The sequence below is a fragment of the Urocitellus parryii genome, chromosome 2, assembly GCF_045843805.1.
Source record: "Urocitellus parryii isolate mUroPar1 chromosome 2, mUroPar1.hap1, whole genome shotgun sequence".
NCBI lineage: Eukaryota > Metazoa > Chordata > Mammalia > Rodentia > Sciuridae > Urocitellus > Urocitellus parryii.
In genome coordinates this window covers 109,528,387-109,543,965 of record NC_135532.1, presented here as the reverse complement: position 1 = coordinate 109,543,965, position 15,579 = coordinate 109,528,387, and positions in this window count along the sequence as shown.

The window sequence follows — 15,579 nt, the reverse complement described above, 5'->3', positions numbered from 1 at the left end:
CTCCGTATTATTTCACTGACAAGGAAGTCAAGGCAATGTGTAAAAAGCCCACTCACAGTTCTTTAGGAAAAAAAAAAAAATCCACTCTTTGAATGGGACAGAAATTACATGAAGACTTTCTGAAGTCTACACTTCATTCTTAAAAATACTCCCAGAAAAAGAGTATGGGCAAAAATGATCGTATGTAGATGGTGGAACCTTCAAATGACTATACTTGCATCAAATACTAAGAGTGCTAGGAATGTATGTCTTATTTTTAGAAGAGTGGATTATGCTCTGAGCTGGAAATAAAATGATTAAGAAATAGTCCTCCTGGAGCCAATGTGTAATTATGCTGATGATTCAATACCCAGAGACATCAAGGCTGAGGACAGGGTGTCTGTCATAGGGCTCTGATGTGCACACAAGTCCTAGGCTCTCAGTGCAGTGCCAGCCCAGTGGACACAGCTCAGGGAGATGCCTTTTTGTTTTCCTAAAATTTTTTTAGTTGTATGTGGACACAATACCTTTATTTTACTTATTTATATGTGGTGCTGAGGATGGAACCCAGGGCCTCACAAATGCTAAGCAAGTGTTCTACTGCTGAGCCACAACCCCAGCTCAGGAAATGCCCTTTTTAACGTTTAGATGCAGAAAGGGAACACCTTCTTTAATTCACACTCTACTATGGTGCCAATGCCCTGACCTTCGAGGAGCTCAAAGAACACTGGCACATCCAGCATAAAAATCGTTGTTGAACATTGACTTTCCCATGTAAGAGGCAAGTTATTTGCCAGGTATTTTATACATTATATGTCTTCTTTAGCCCTCATAAGAGTCAAAACTCAACATAACGTGGACCCCACATTTACCGCCTGGTCTCATCTGTCCTCACTCACCCCCACCTCTGCTCCTCCCTATTCCCACGGACCTATGTCCTTAATGATCTTGTGCTTAACGCACCGCCCCCATGCCTGCAGGGTCATCACCCCAGACACTTCAGAGGCTCAACAACCCTATTATCAGGAAAACCTTTTAGTTTCCTTAAAAAGGACCCACAACTCTGCTGACCCTCAGCACTTTGGATGCTGGGCCCCCTCATTCTGCCTACCTTCCCTTCATTGAACCTGTTATTCCCATAATGCGAACTTATTTTGTGGTCTCTCTCTAGTCTGCCTCCCAATACTGGAACCTAAATTTCATGAAAGCATTTTTACCTTTTTTGTTTTCTCTGAAATCCCCAACTCTGGCAACCCTGGGGTGTGACCTTGTTATCCAATCCATTTTCAGCCCCTTCCCCACCCCAGTAGACTTTACCTTGGGCTAACTCTCCACAGGGCCACCAGAGGTATGCCCAAAATTAGGCAATATTTACCAAAATGACCTCTACTGTCATTTACTCCAAATTAAAATGTTTTAAAATATGCTTTCCTAAAGAAGTTTAATTTGAATTTACAGTGTTAAGACAAGAAAAAAATTCCTTGGAAAATAATTTTTGTCAGTGTATCTTAATTATGCAGAATAATGAGCTTCATGGTGGCACATCTGTGCATGCATAGCCACTCCTCTTTTACATTCCTATACCTCCTATACCGCCTTCATCTTCTCTAATGGTTTCCCTGCTACTCTCATGTACCTCACCTTCCCTTAGATTCCACATGAGGGAAAATATGTGATATTTGTCTGAGTCTTGCTCATTTCTCTCCATATCTATCCATTTTCCTGCAAATGAAATTATTTTGTTCTACTGTCCAGCTGAATAATACTCCATTGTGTGTATTTATCCTATTCTCTATATCCTTTCAACCACTGATGGATCCCTAGGCTGTTTCCATAACTTAGTGATTGTAAATCATACCACAAAAAAACCATGGGTATGCAGGTATCTCTAATATGCTGATTTTAATTACTTTGGATACCTGCCCCTGAGTGGAGTAGATGGATCATGTGGTGGTTCCATTTTTAGGGTCTTGAGGAACTTCATGCTGGTTTCTATAGTAGCTGTACTAATCTGCATTTCCATCAATAATGTGTAAAGGGCTCTTTTCATCCCACATCCTTATTAGCAGTTATTGTTTACTGTTTTCTTGATTATAACCATTCTGATGAGAGTGAGATGGGATCTCATTGTGGTTTTGATTTGAATTTCCCTTTAGGGAATAATTTTTGGTGATTTAAGAGCTTACTGCTATTCCAACCAAAATCAAAGATCTCATATCCTCCAAATCAGAAATCGTGCTAGGCTCAAGTAACAGCAAAGGTCAGAATGGGTTGTTACTGTATTTGTCAATTCACTCTCCACAGCACCTAGAACTCCCTCCCCAGTCTTCTTTATTCTGTCTTTGCTGCCACCCTCAGGGCATGACTTCAACCCTGTAGTCACAGGATCACATTGCTCACCATCACCATCACTGAGACCATGATCCAGGCAGGAAGGTAGGCAAAAGGGAGAGTCTCTAAAATATATATGCCAGTTTAGCCCAGCTCCACTTCGGATGTTTTTCTGGAATTTCTAAGCACCAAGTCCTAATACTTTTATCCTATGGAGAAATATTTTGTAACTTAATCACCCATCCTGCAAAGAGCCAGGAAGCATAAGTTCTAAGGGGAATGCTTTTCTATTTCCATTTATATCAAGTTCTGCTTGTAAGAAAGAAAGGATGAATAACAAGAAGACAACTAGCAATTACCCTTGTCATGGTCTCTGTGAGAGTGTGGTGGACAGCAGCTTGCCAATTAGAAATAGCTGCTACTGTGAAGGAGATGTTTTCCCCAGAAACATTTTCCAATCTTCTGTGATCTTTGAACTCAGTCAATGAAATTTTTTTTACAGACGTTTATTTTTTTATTATTGGTTGTTCAGAACATTACAAAGCTCTTGACATATCATATTTCATACATTTGATTCAAGTGGGTTATGAACTCCCATTTTTCCCCCGTATACAGAATGCGGAATCACATCGGTTACACATCCACTGATTTACATATTGCCATACTAGTGTCTGTTGTATTCTGCTGCCTTTCCTACCCTCTACTATCCCCCCTTCCCTCCCCTCTCCTCCCATCTTCTCTCTCTACCCCATCTACTGTAATTCATTTCTCTCCCTTGTTTTTATTTTTTTCCCTTTCCCCTCACTTCCTCTTATATGTAATTTTGTATAACCCTGAGGGTCTCCTTCCATTTCCATGCAATTTCCCTTCTCTCCCCCCTTCCCTCCCACCTCTCGTCCCTGTTTAATGTTAATCTTTTTCTCATACTCTTCCTCCCTGCTCTGTTCTTAGTTGCTCTCCTTATATCAAAGAAGACATTTGGCATTTGTTTTTTAGGGATTGGCTGGCTTCACTTAGCATAATCTGCTCTAATGCCATCCATTTCCCTGCAAATGCCATGATTTTGTCATTTTTTAGTGCTGAGTAATAGAATCTTTCTCAAGCAAAATTCACAATAGCTAAACTCCAGAACTAACCTAGATGCCCTTCAATAGAAGAATGGATAAAAAAAATTGGCATATATACACAATGGAATATTACTCAGTAATAAAAGAGAAATAAAATCATAGCATTTTCAGATAAATGGATGGAGTGAGACAAGATAATGCTAAGTGGAGTTAGGCAATCCCAAAAAACCAAATGCCAAATATTTTCTGTGATATAAGGAGGCTGATTCATAGTGGGATAGGGAGAGGGAGCATGGGAGTAATAGATGAACTCTAGATAGGGCAGAGGGGTGGAAGGGGAGGGAGGGGGCATGGGTTATAAACAATGGTAGAATGTAATGATCATTATTATCCAAAGTATATGTATGAAGACACAAATTAGTGTGAATATACTTTGTATACAACCAGAGATATGAAAAATTGTGCTCTATATGTGTAATAAGAATTGTAATGTAATCTGCTGTCAAATATAAATAAGAAAAAAAGAAAAAAAGGATCTTTCTCAATATCTTCTATTTAAAAAAAAGTACTAATAGAAAAATTAGCTGAGAATAGGGGACATGGCCACAAGAACCAATAGAAAGCAAAAAATGCTCAACGGATTTGTGTTTGGAAAATTCAAATTCCAATAGACAGAAATTATGCCACATCCATCAAACTGTCAGGAATCAAAAGTTGGATATTAAAAATTTGCAACAATGGGGAAAAAAATGACCCGATCCTATATTGCTGGGGAGTTGTTTGTTTTAGTCAGCGTTTTAGTAACTGTGACCAAAAGACCTCACAAGAACAATGTTAGAGGAGGAAAAGTTTATTTGGGTCTCACAACTTCAGAGAGAGATCTCAGTTTACTGATGGTTGACTCCATTGCTATGTGCCTCAGATGAGGTAGAACGTCATGGTGGATGGAGATGACAAAGGGAGGTCAGCTCAGGACATGGTGTCAGGAAGCAGAAAGAGAGCTGTCACTCACCAAGAACAAAATATAAACCCAAATGGTGTGCCCCAGGTGTTCCACCTACTCGTAAACATCCTCCTGCCTACAGTTACCACTCAGTTGATCTGTATCAGTGGATTAATGCCTTGATTATGTTAAGGCTCTCCTAGGCAATCATTTCACCTTTAAACATCTTTGCATTGTCTCCCACAAGCTTTAGGGGGGACACCTCATATCTAATCCATACAGAGAAATTATTAGAGCAATTAGGTGATGCCTAGAAAAACTGAACATGCACATTAGCAGTTCTTCTAGTACCTATCCACTCTTGAGAAATTCTTGCAATGTGAGCCCAAGAAGATGAGCATACATATGTTGATTTTATTTCTGTGACAACTATGGTTCATTTTGCATGGGCATATTAAAATTAACTTTCAACTACTCTCTTACTAATTGTCTGTATCACTCATTTTATGGTTAGCTATTGCTTGTAGAGAGTGAAGAGAGGAAGGATGCTGAGATACAGTGCCTCTTGATTTGAACTGGCCCAAACCTTTAAATACATGTAATCCAGTTATGCACATATGAAACAATACTGGCACATGGAACATTTAAGATCAGATGTTTGGGGAACCACATGTCCATCTTCTAATGGAGTTGAGAACAAATGATCTTCGGTTTTGTTTTTGACTTTGGAAAATGCTCTCCTAGACTCTCTTGAGTCTACTTAGGATCTAACTCTTCATTTTAGGATTATGTGGTAGATAGAAAGCAAATATTCAGAGGGATGTATATCAAACTAATTTAACACTGGCATCTAAGCAAGAAGTGCCCTAAATATCTTGACCAAAAAAAATATATCCTTATTATTAAGCAAATACAGAAATACTATGTCATTACATAGTAAATGTACTTTGTACATTAAATATGCTTGTCAGTAGCAAGTCTTGTTATTTTGAAAACTATAAAGAAAATATTTTTTCCCTAAGAATTACTTTCATATGCTTTGATGCAGCAGTCATCATTGTTGAAACCATCTTTTAGAAAAAGTAGGAATAAACTAAGAACTACTGTATGGCCACTTCTCCGTGTGGCTGGAGAGGATTCATAGACCTTCCTCTCCCTAGGAGCCTTGCCTTCCTGTTCTGTCATTTCCAGAAGAGAGCTCAAAAACGTGACCCTTAGTCTGTAACCATGCAAACTAGTACTTAACTTTAAGCTTTAGGCGTTATTTTTCTTTTATTTCTTTATTGCAGCTTCTGTTATGGAATCTCTAGATGTCGATTTCCATACTCACTAACAAAGTTTCTCTTCAATGCATAGGAGTGCAAGAACTTTCCACCAATAAGCCCCACATATTTCAGACACAATGGCATGATTAACTCTATGTGTCTTTCACATATCTTCTAACCACGATTGCCAGTAGGTAATACATCAATGCAATTCCTCTTTTTCTGATTTATTATTAATCTGAAAATGCTGTGCTGATTGGACTTCCAAGAAGTTCTAACTACAAAAGAAATTACCCAATGAGGTTCATATGTGTATTTGAATCACTGTGAAAGCTAATCTCCTTTCCAAAATTAATAACCAACAATTCAATTTTAGATATTTGCATTGAGAGACTAGTTAACATGAATGCGCCTTGGAGTCTACTCTTGATGGGCTGTGAAACTTGGAATTTTGAGCCTGAAAAAACTGAGAACTGTACCATCATAGTACTATACTAGGTGTATTCATAGAAGTAAAATCTTCTCGGTGGGTAGCCTCTTCAACTTCTGCGAATGACACTTCTTAAAAAGCTGATGTTTCCATAGTGAGAGAATCTAATTGATTAATAGCAATATGATAACATAATTTCCTATTCCTATATGTCAATGAGCTCGATCAATTCATGTTATAACATATATACGTATATATGTATATAGACATCAAGACATCACATGGTAACCTACAAATATACACATTTTGTTTATTTTAACTAAATAAATATAATCTTAAAATTAAATTAAAAATCAGGCTCCTAATTACATTTTATACCATGGAGGCTCCATGAAGGACTTTGTATATTATGTGTCTGGTGACACAGCGGGTACCCAGGAAATATACTCAACTTTCTCCTTTACTATTCTTAGAACTCATTTTCTATATTCTTAAATTTTCAGTAGTAAAGCATCTCTTATTATTATCTTATTATGAAGATAAGCTCTTATTATCTTATTATTAAGACAAGCTATTTCCTGATTTACCAGTGAAATGTGAATTTTCAAAGGGAAACTGATTCTGCCACAGTATCTATATGCCTACTTGTGTCAACACTAAGACACACTAATATGTCCTAAAGATCACTCTGTATTCACACATGCAGATGAACCCAATTCTCCTAAATTGGTGTCTTCTTGCTTCTTTCTTAGTTTTAGTGGAAAGTCTTCTACTATGTCACAATTTACCACACGAGGCTGCATCATACAGAGGGATTATATGTCTTGCTCTCCTCTACTGAAAGTTTTTGACAAAAAGAAAAAAAATGCACCACAAAATTATGCATCATTGTTTCTAAGACTTAGGATAGCATATTCAAGCTAATATAATTTCTGTATCAAAGTATATACTACATATCTTCTAAGTCATGAACAAGACTGTCCTATCACTTGCCAAAAATGTCCACTGTCTCATAAATTCACAAACGGTTTATGGTCGTGAGTACTTGTATTCACATACTAAATATTATAAAAATTTGGTAATCTGTTAGTGGAAAACTGACCTTCACATACATTTTTATTTTGTATGTTGTTTTAGTCAGCTTATTTCACTGCTGAGACTAAAGGACCCGACCAGAACAACTCTACAGGAGGAAAGGTTTATTTAGGGTTCACAGTTTCAGATGTCTCAGTCCATAAGAGAGTGGCTCCATTCCTTGGGGCTCAAGGTGAAGCACAACATTATGGCGGAAGAGTGGGGCCGAGGGAAGCAGGTCATATGGTGATCTGAGAGCAGAGGGAGAGGTCTCCACCTGACAGAAACAAATATGCACCCAAAGCCACACCCCAATTCCCACCTCTTCCAGCCACACCCCATCACTTCAGTTACCACTCAGTTAATCTCTATCAGGGGATTAATTCACTGATCGGGTTAACACTCTTAGGACCCAATCTTTTCTTCTCTGAATCTTCTTGCATTGTCTCACATGTGAGCTTTTGGGAAATACCTCACATCCAAACCATAACACATGTTTTCCAAATAAATATAAGATTGGCCTTTTTTTTTGAATGCATATAATGAGTTTTTATATTTTCCAGCCAATTGTTTTGTTTCTTTTAAAGTTTAAAAAGTATTTTTCCATTCATCTCTTTACAATTTGTGTGAACTCTTTTCTAAATTAATTATTATGATGAATATGTGGTATATTTATATTACAGTCCTGCAATTTTCACTATTATTATTTTACTAGCATTAAAATTACCAATAACTATTTACTATTATGACTTATCAACACCATGATGCTTTGCATCCACCTGTAAGGTTTACAGAATAATTTGGAAAAAAAATTAACCATTGAATTTTCCAATTCCATCAGATTATATATTGCTCTATTTCTTCAGATAGGCTTTAATTTCTCTGAAAACTCTTAGTTTTATTTCCACGTTGTTTGGATGCTATTCAAAATGTATCAGTGTTTGAAATTCTGCAATCTAGTAATTAACAGTTGTGGTTTTTTTTTACAATTTTTCTGTTGTACCTATAATGTGGTATGTGAATAGATCAGAGACTCTCCACAATTGCAGCTTTTCTTTGGTCATTAAGAAATCCAAATTTTATTTCTTCTGTTCTGTGCTTTGTGCCTTTCTTTTTGCTCATTATAAGTGGCTGTGCCATGCAGAGCACTGATGGATGAATAGACGTCATTGAGAGTCTATGTCCTGGTCTTATTCCCAATAACCAACTAGCATGCTATGTAGCATATTTTGTGTATATAACTTTAACTTAAATTATTTAAAACTACTCTTGGCTTACAAAGAATTTTTTAATCATGCAAAGGTAATGAATTTTACCTAGTGCTATTTCTGTATCTATTGAAAAGAATGCATAATTTTCTATCCCTTAGTTGCTACTATAAAAAATTATACCAGTTAGTTTTTTAAATATTCACTTAATCTTAAATTTCCAGGAAAAGCCCAACTTATTACTAAAGTCTTATCTTTTTATATACATTGCTCAATACTTTTGATAACATTTTGCTTTGATTCATTACACCATTGCTTATGAAAGTCATTGGCTTATATTTTCTGTCTTAACATTTATTCCCAAGTTTTCTTATCAAGATTGAGCATAAGCCACAAGCAGGAATTTATCCCTTTCTCTCTATTCTTTTGATGTTAGTTCTTTGATAAAAGTTATAAAGTTCAACAGTAAATTACCTAGACCTGTTTTTTATGCAGCAAGAGGTATGTATGTGTATGTGAGAGTTTTAATCAATGTCCAAGATTTTTGTTAGATGTAAGACTATTCAAGTTTTCTATTTCTTCTTGTATCAATTTTGGTGACTTTTGCTTCTAAATAAATTTATCCACTTAACTTATATCATCAGAATAGCTTGTTTATGGGCTGGGGTTGTGGCTCAGTGATAGAGTGCTTGCTAGCACCTGTGAGGCACTGGGTTTGATCCTCAGCACCACATAAAAAATAAATAAAATAAATCAAAGAAGCCAAAAAAAATAACTTGTCTATAATATTAGCTTTTATAGTTTTTATGTCTGAAGAACCTGTATTTCTATTTTGTTTTTCATTGTTTATATCGAAAATTTGGGGTTTCTTTCCTCTTTTTTTTCTGGACTGAAATATATACATTTTATTACTAATTGCAAAGAATATGCTTTTATGTTTTATTGATTCTTTGAGTTATGCATGTATTTTCATTGCTATTAATTTTTCTATTTTGTTTATTATTTTATTCTATTTTACTTAATGTTTTTTCTTTTAACCTTGAGATTTATATATAGAAGTCAGTCTTATGCTTTTCAAATATTTCACTCCTGTTCTGTTTAGATATGGGAAAAAAATGAATACAAGTGGTTAGAAAAAAATATCAGAAAATCTCCACAATTACAACTTTTCTTTGGTCATTAAGAAATCCAAGTCAAAAGGTACCAAGCGAACTGAATTCCAAAGGATTATAAACTCCTCTGGGGACATATTGGATGCAAGCTATTTTGCTTTATGCAGGGCACTTGAGAAAAACATGGATGCCATATGCCAGTCAGAAGAAAGGTAATTTAACACAATTATAATAGATAACTGTGGAAAAGTTTGACAATTTAGAATCCCTGGGAATCCCAGATAAAAATGAAAGGTGAACTTAAATTATGTTTCCATGGATCTTCCAGGCTCTCTTTGGGCAGGCGGGACAGGACACCTCAGATAGTTCCCTTTCAAGACCAACATGAGAAAACAGCTTCTTAGAATCTCTTCTCTCAGGAAGCACCTTCCACCAAACAGAGACAGGCAAGAAACACCCTTCAAGACAAGATTCACTGTGTCCAAGAGAGAGACACAGTTTGTCTCTCAAGGCCAGAAGGGAAACACTCTGACCCCTGTTGTAGGTAAGAAGAAATATCTGCTTGGAAGGCTTAGAAGTAAAGTCTGCCTTGCACTTAAGGGAGAAACAGGAGCACCCATCTGCTCAAACTGAGAGCTTTGCCCATAGAAATAATTCCCTCCAGCCACCAGTCATGGACAAAGGTACAACTGTCATTGACAGCAGGAATCAGAAGCTACTGGCCCCAGGGGTTGGGCACGAATCCTATACCAATACCACAGAGGAAAACAGGCTATCCTTATAAAAGCAGACTTGAAGGGAAAGTTAGTGGAATAGTATTCACCTTAGAAAATAAGAAAGGTTTCAGGTCAATAAATTCAACATTCTCCTAAAAACATTAGGAGGGCAACTTAAACCCCAAGCAGAAAGAAGAGAGAAAACAGTAAGACACAAGCAGAAATCAATAAGAGAAAACAAGACAAATGGAAGTTGGTTCTTTGAAGAGATCAGTAAAATTGATACATATCTGGTAAGTCTGATCAAGACAAAAAAGAAATTTATCATGATCAGAAGTGAAAGAGCAATGGATTATTTCAAATTCTACAGACTTTACAGAGTAATATGAAAACATTATTAATAGCTTTCTGAAAATAAAGTCTTTGGAATATACAAAAGAGCAAGAAAAAACAGATAAACTGAAAAACTTTATATCAACTAATAAAATTCCTCCTAAAGGTAAATCAACCCACAAACATGACTGCATACACTAAAGTTTGCCTTGTGAATTCTGCGAAACATTTGTGAAATCGATAACACCAATTCTACATCAGATTTTCCAGAAAAGAGAAGAGAGAATGTCATGTCTCCCAACTCATTTTAGGAAAGTAGTATTATGCTCAGACCAAAATGAAAGATATTTCAACAAAATAACAGAGTATTTTTATACCAATATACATTGGTATAAAAATCCTTAATGTAACAGCAAAAAGAACCCAGAAATTTAAGAAAAGATTGTACCTTAAGACCAAGTCTGATTTATCCCAGGAACACAATGATATTTAGATGAATATGAGCACTAAATATCCACATTAGAAAATTTTTTGAAAAATCTTAAATCAGTGACTTTAGAATCCACATTAACAAACCAGAAAAAGAAAGGGAAATGAAATCCAAAGTTAACAGGAAGAAATAATCAGACTACAAACAAGTAAAGAGAAAACTAAAACTGAGAAGAAACAAATTAATAAAACTAAACCCTTGTCCTTGGAGATATTGATGGAATTGGTCAACTTCTATCCAGGCTATTTTGGAAAAGGAAGAAAAAACAGATTAAGAAATCAGGAGTGAGAGAAGAATCATCACCACTGAGTCTATGGATATTTTAAAGATAATATGGAAATAATTTTTAAAAATTCATGCCAATAAATTTGAATGCTGAGATGAAAAGATCAAATGCTTGAAAGACACAGACTAGTAATGTTCACTCAAAAAGAAAGAGATAACATAAATGTGTCTATATCTGTTAGTTGTGAATTTGTAGAAAATTATAGATCCTGATGGCTTTACTGGTAAATTCTATTGAGCATTTAAGGAAGAAATAACAATATTACAGATATTCTTTCAGAATATTGAAGATAGAATACTTTCTGGATTATATGAGGTCAGTGTGGCTGCCCAAAAAAATCAGGCAATGCAATGTTTATAGCGGGGAAAAAAGACATGGATAGACACTTACCAAAAATAAAACATAGAAAAAAATAAGCATACAAGAAGTTACTTAGCATCATTAAAAAGGGGATGCAACGTATCAACTAGGAATGAATAAAATTTAACCTGTCAACACAATGCATACTGCTCAGCCACAAAAAGAAATGGATCAGTGATACACTCACCACAGTGACAGCATCTCAAAATCAGATCTAAGTACAAGAAGGTGGACCAATGAAATGGTGCTCACTATAGGATTCTGTCTGTGCAATATTCTAGAAGATGCAAACTCATCTCTAGTAATACGAAACAGATCAATTATTGGTTACCAAAAGTGGAGGATGACAAGGAGAAGCAAGGCAAAGAGATTATAGTGAGGCATGATGACACTTGGGGAGGATGTTGGATATTCGTATTTATTTATTTGTTTCTTTATTTACTTATTTATTTATTTTGTATTGGGGATTGAAGTCAGGGGCACTTCACCACAGAGCTACATTGCAAGCCCTCTTCCCCTGCCCTGCTTTTTTAAATTTTCAGACTTAATAATTTGTTGAGGCTGGCCACCAACTTGCCATCTTCCTAACTCCCAAATTGCAGGGATTTTAGACATATACCACCAGACCTTGCTGTTTACTTGGTTGTGCTGGTGGTTTCATGGAGCTACATAGATGTCCAATTTGATCAAAATGTACGATTTAAATGTATTTTATTATGTCAATTGTTAATTTTACAGACCTATCAAACTTTTAAAAAACATGACTTCAAGCATGATTGTGGTTTTACCTATCTCTAATTTGATTTTTGGTCAACTTTTTTCATATATTTCAAAGGTAGACTATTTGATTGCTTCAGTTCTGGGATTGCTTAGTTTCCAGTCAAATTGAGTCTCTTTTGTTTCTATGAAATATTTCGATCTTTAGAAATGTTTCTTGCCTTAAAATCCACTTTGTTTTGTATTTATGTAACCACACCACTATCTTTGGGGTAGTGTTTATGTAGTATACATATTTTCTTTCTATTTTTTAAAATTATAAACCAATGTAGGATCTTAAATTTAAAATGTTCCATCTAATTGGTAAGTAGCTGGCATTTTAAATCTGGTTTTAAGAACATTTTTTTTAATTGAAGTATATACTCTATATGTTTCATGTCAACGCTGATGCACTTTAAATTTTGTTTATTATTTTTATAAGGCTCTCAAATATGCTTTTTATTTGTTCTAATTAGTTATACATGACAGTAGAATGCATTTTGAATCATCATACACAAATGGAATATAACTTCTCATTCTTCTGGTTGTTTGTGATGTAGAATTACACCAGTCTTGTGATATATGTACATGAGTTAATACTGTCCAGTTCATTCTGCTATTGTTTCTAACCCCATGTTCCCTCTCCTTCCTTCACTCCCCTCTGCCAACATACCTATATTATCCCTACCCTGCCCTCCTTATTGTGAATTAGCATCTGCAGATCAGAGAAAACATTCAACCTTTGGTTTGTGGGGACTGGCTTATTTTGCTTAGTATGATATTCATAAGCTCTACCTATTTACCTGTAAATGCCATAATTTTTCTTCTCTAAGGCTGAGAAATATTTCATTGTGTATACATAGCACATTTTTTATTCATTTATCTTTTGAAAAACACCTGGGTTGGTTCATAGTTTGGTTATTGTGAATTGAGCTGCTATAAACATTGATGTGGCTGCATCACTGTAGTATGCTGCTTTTAAGTCCTTTGGATATAAACTGCTTTTAAGTCCTTTGGATATAAACTGCTTTTAAGTCCTTTGGATATAAACTGCTTTTAAGTTCTTTGGAATATATATATATATATATATATATATATATATATATATATATATATATATATATATAACAGATGGATCAAATGGTTATTCCACTCCAAGTTTTCTGATGAATCGCCATACTGCTTTCCATAATGTTTGCACCAGTTTGCAGTCGCACCAGCAATGTATGAATCTACCTTTTCCCCCACATCCTTGCCAACATTTACTGTTGCTTATATTCTTGATAATTGCCATTCTGACTGGAGTGAGATAAAATCTTAGAGTAGTTTTGATTTGCATTTCTCTAATTGTTAGAATGTTGAAGATTTTTCATATATTTGTTAATCAACTATATTTCTTCTTCTGTGAGGTGTGTGTTCAGTTCCTTAGCCCATTTATTTATTGGGTTATTTTTTTTTTTTTTTTGATGTTAAGTTTTGGGAGTTCTTTATATATCCTGGAGATTAATGTTCTATCTGAGGTGTGTGTGGTATATATTTTCTCCCATTCTGTCAGCTATCTCTTCATGTTATTGATTGTTTCCTTTGCTGAGAAGAAGCTTTTTAGTTTGAATTCTTTCCCTTTTGTTGTTGTTGTTATTGTTTATTGATTTTACTTCTTACCCTTTAGGAATCTTGTTAAGGAAGTCAGATCCTAGGCCAACATTGTGAAGATTTGGACCAAATTTTTCTTCTATTAGACACAGGGTCTCTATTCTAGTGTCTAAGTCCTTGATCCACTTTGAGTTGAGTTTTATGCAGATTGAGAAATAGCAGTTTAATTTTATTTTGTTACACATGAATTTCCAATTTTCCCAGTACCATTTGTTGAGGCTATCTTCTCCAATTAATGTTTCTGGAACTTTGTCTAGTATGAGATAACTGTATTTATGTGGGTTTGTTTCTATGTCTTCAATTCTGTACCATTGTTCTACAGGTCTATTTGGTGCCAATATCACACTGTTTTTGTTACTATAGCTCTGTAGTATAATTTAAGGTCTGATATTGTGATGCTTCCTGTTTCACTTTTCTTGCTAAGGATCGATTTGGCTATTCTGAGCCTCTTATTTTTACAAATGAATTTCATGATTGCTTGTTCTCTTTGTATTAGGAATGATGTTGGGATTTTAATAGAAATTGCATTAAATCTGTATGATGCTTTTGGTAGTATGGTCATTTTGACAATGTTAATTCTGCCTATCCAAGTTCATGGGAGATCTTTCCATCTTCTAAGGTCATCTTCAATTACTTTCTTTAGTGTTTTGTAGTTTTCATTCTAGAGGTATTTCATCTCTTTTATTAGATTGATATACATTTATATAATATATATATAGATAGATAAATATATTTTTACATATATTTGATACTCTTGTGAATTGGGTAGATTTCCTAATTTCTCTTTCAGTAGATCCATCATTAATATACAGGAATGTGACTGATTTGTGGCTGTGATTTTATATACTGATACTTTGCTGAATTCATTTAGTAGTTCTAGAAGTTTTCTAGTGGAATTTTTGGATCTTCTAAATCTAGAATTATATTGTCAGCAAATAGTGAAGTTTATAGACTTTGAAATATGTTTATCATTTTAATTTTTTTATTAATTTATCCTATTCCTATCTCTAAGAAATTCCTGCCTTGATAAAACTATAAAAAGTTCCTCTTTTAGGTTATTTGGCAAATATTTTTTAAAAAAAACAGAATAAGCAGAACTTGAAACCTCAAATGCCCTATAAGAGAATAGGAGTTGCAAATAAATGTTAAAAGATCAATGCACCATTGATCTTGACAGTGGTAATATTGGCCACAATTACTTTATACCTACTGAATTCCAATGAAGATTCCAGGTATTTAAAATTTTAACATTAGCTAGTATTTCAAATCATAGAAGCAAATATATTAAACAAATATTATTCTCCTGTTTTTATAGAAAAACAAAAAATTACATATTTGCTAATTTTCCAGTTTATAGTATTAATAAATTATTGAACTAGAAAATGAATTCTGATCTAATATGAAAACCCAACCAGAATCATTGCATTAATTCATTTTTTTATAATAAGGCATTTTTTAGGAGTGATTGAAGGAAACATTATTTTATTACTTGTAAGAAAACAAAATTGCACTTTTAAAAAGAACATATAAAAAAACATTCTTATATATGTTTAGAGTAAATCATAGGAGGCAAAAT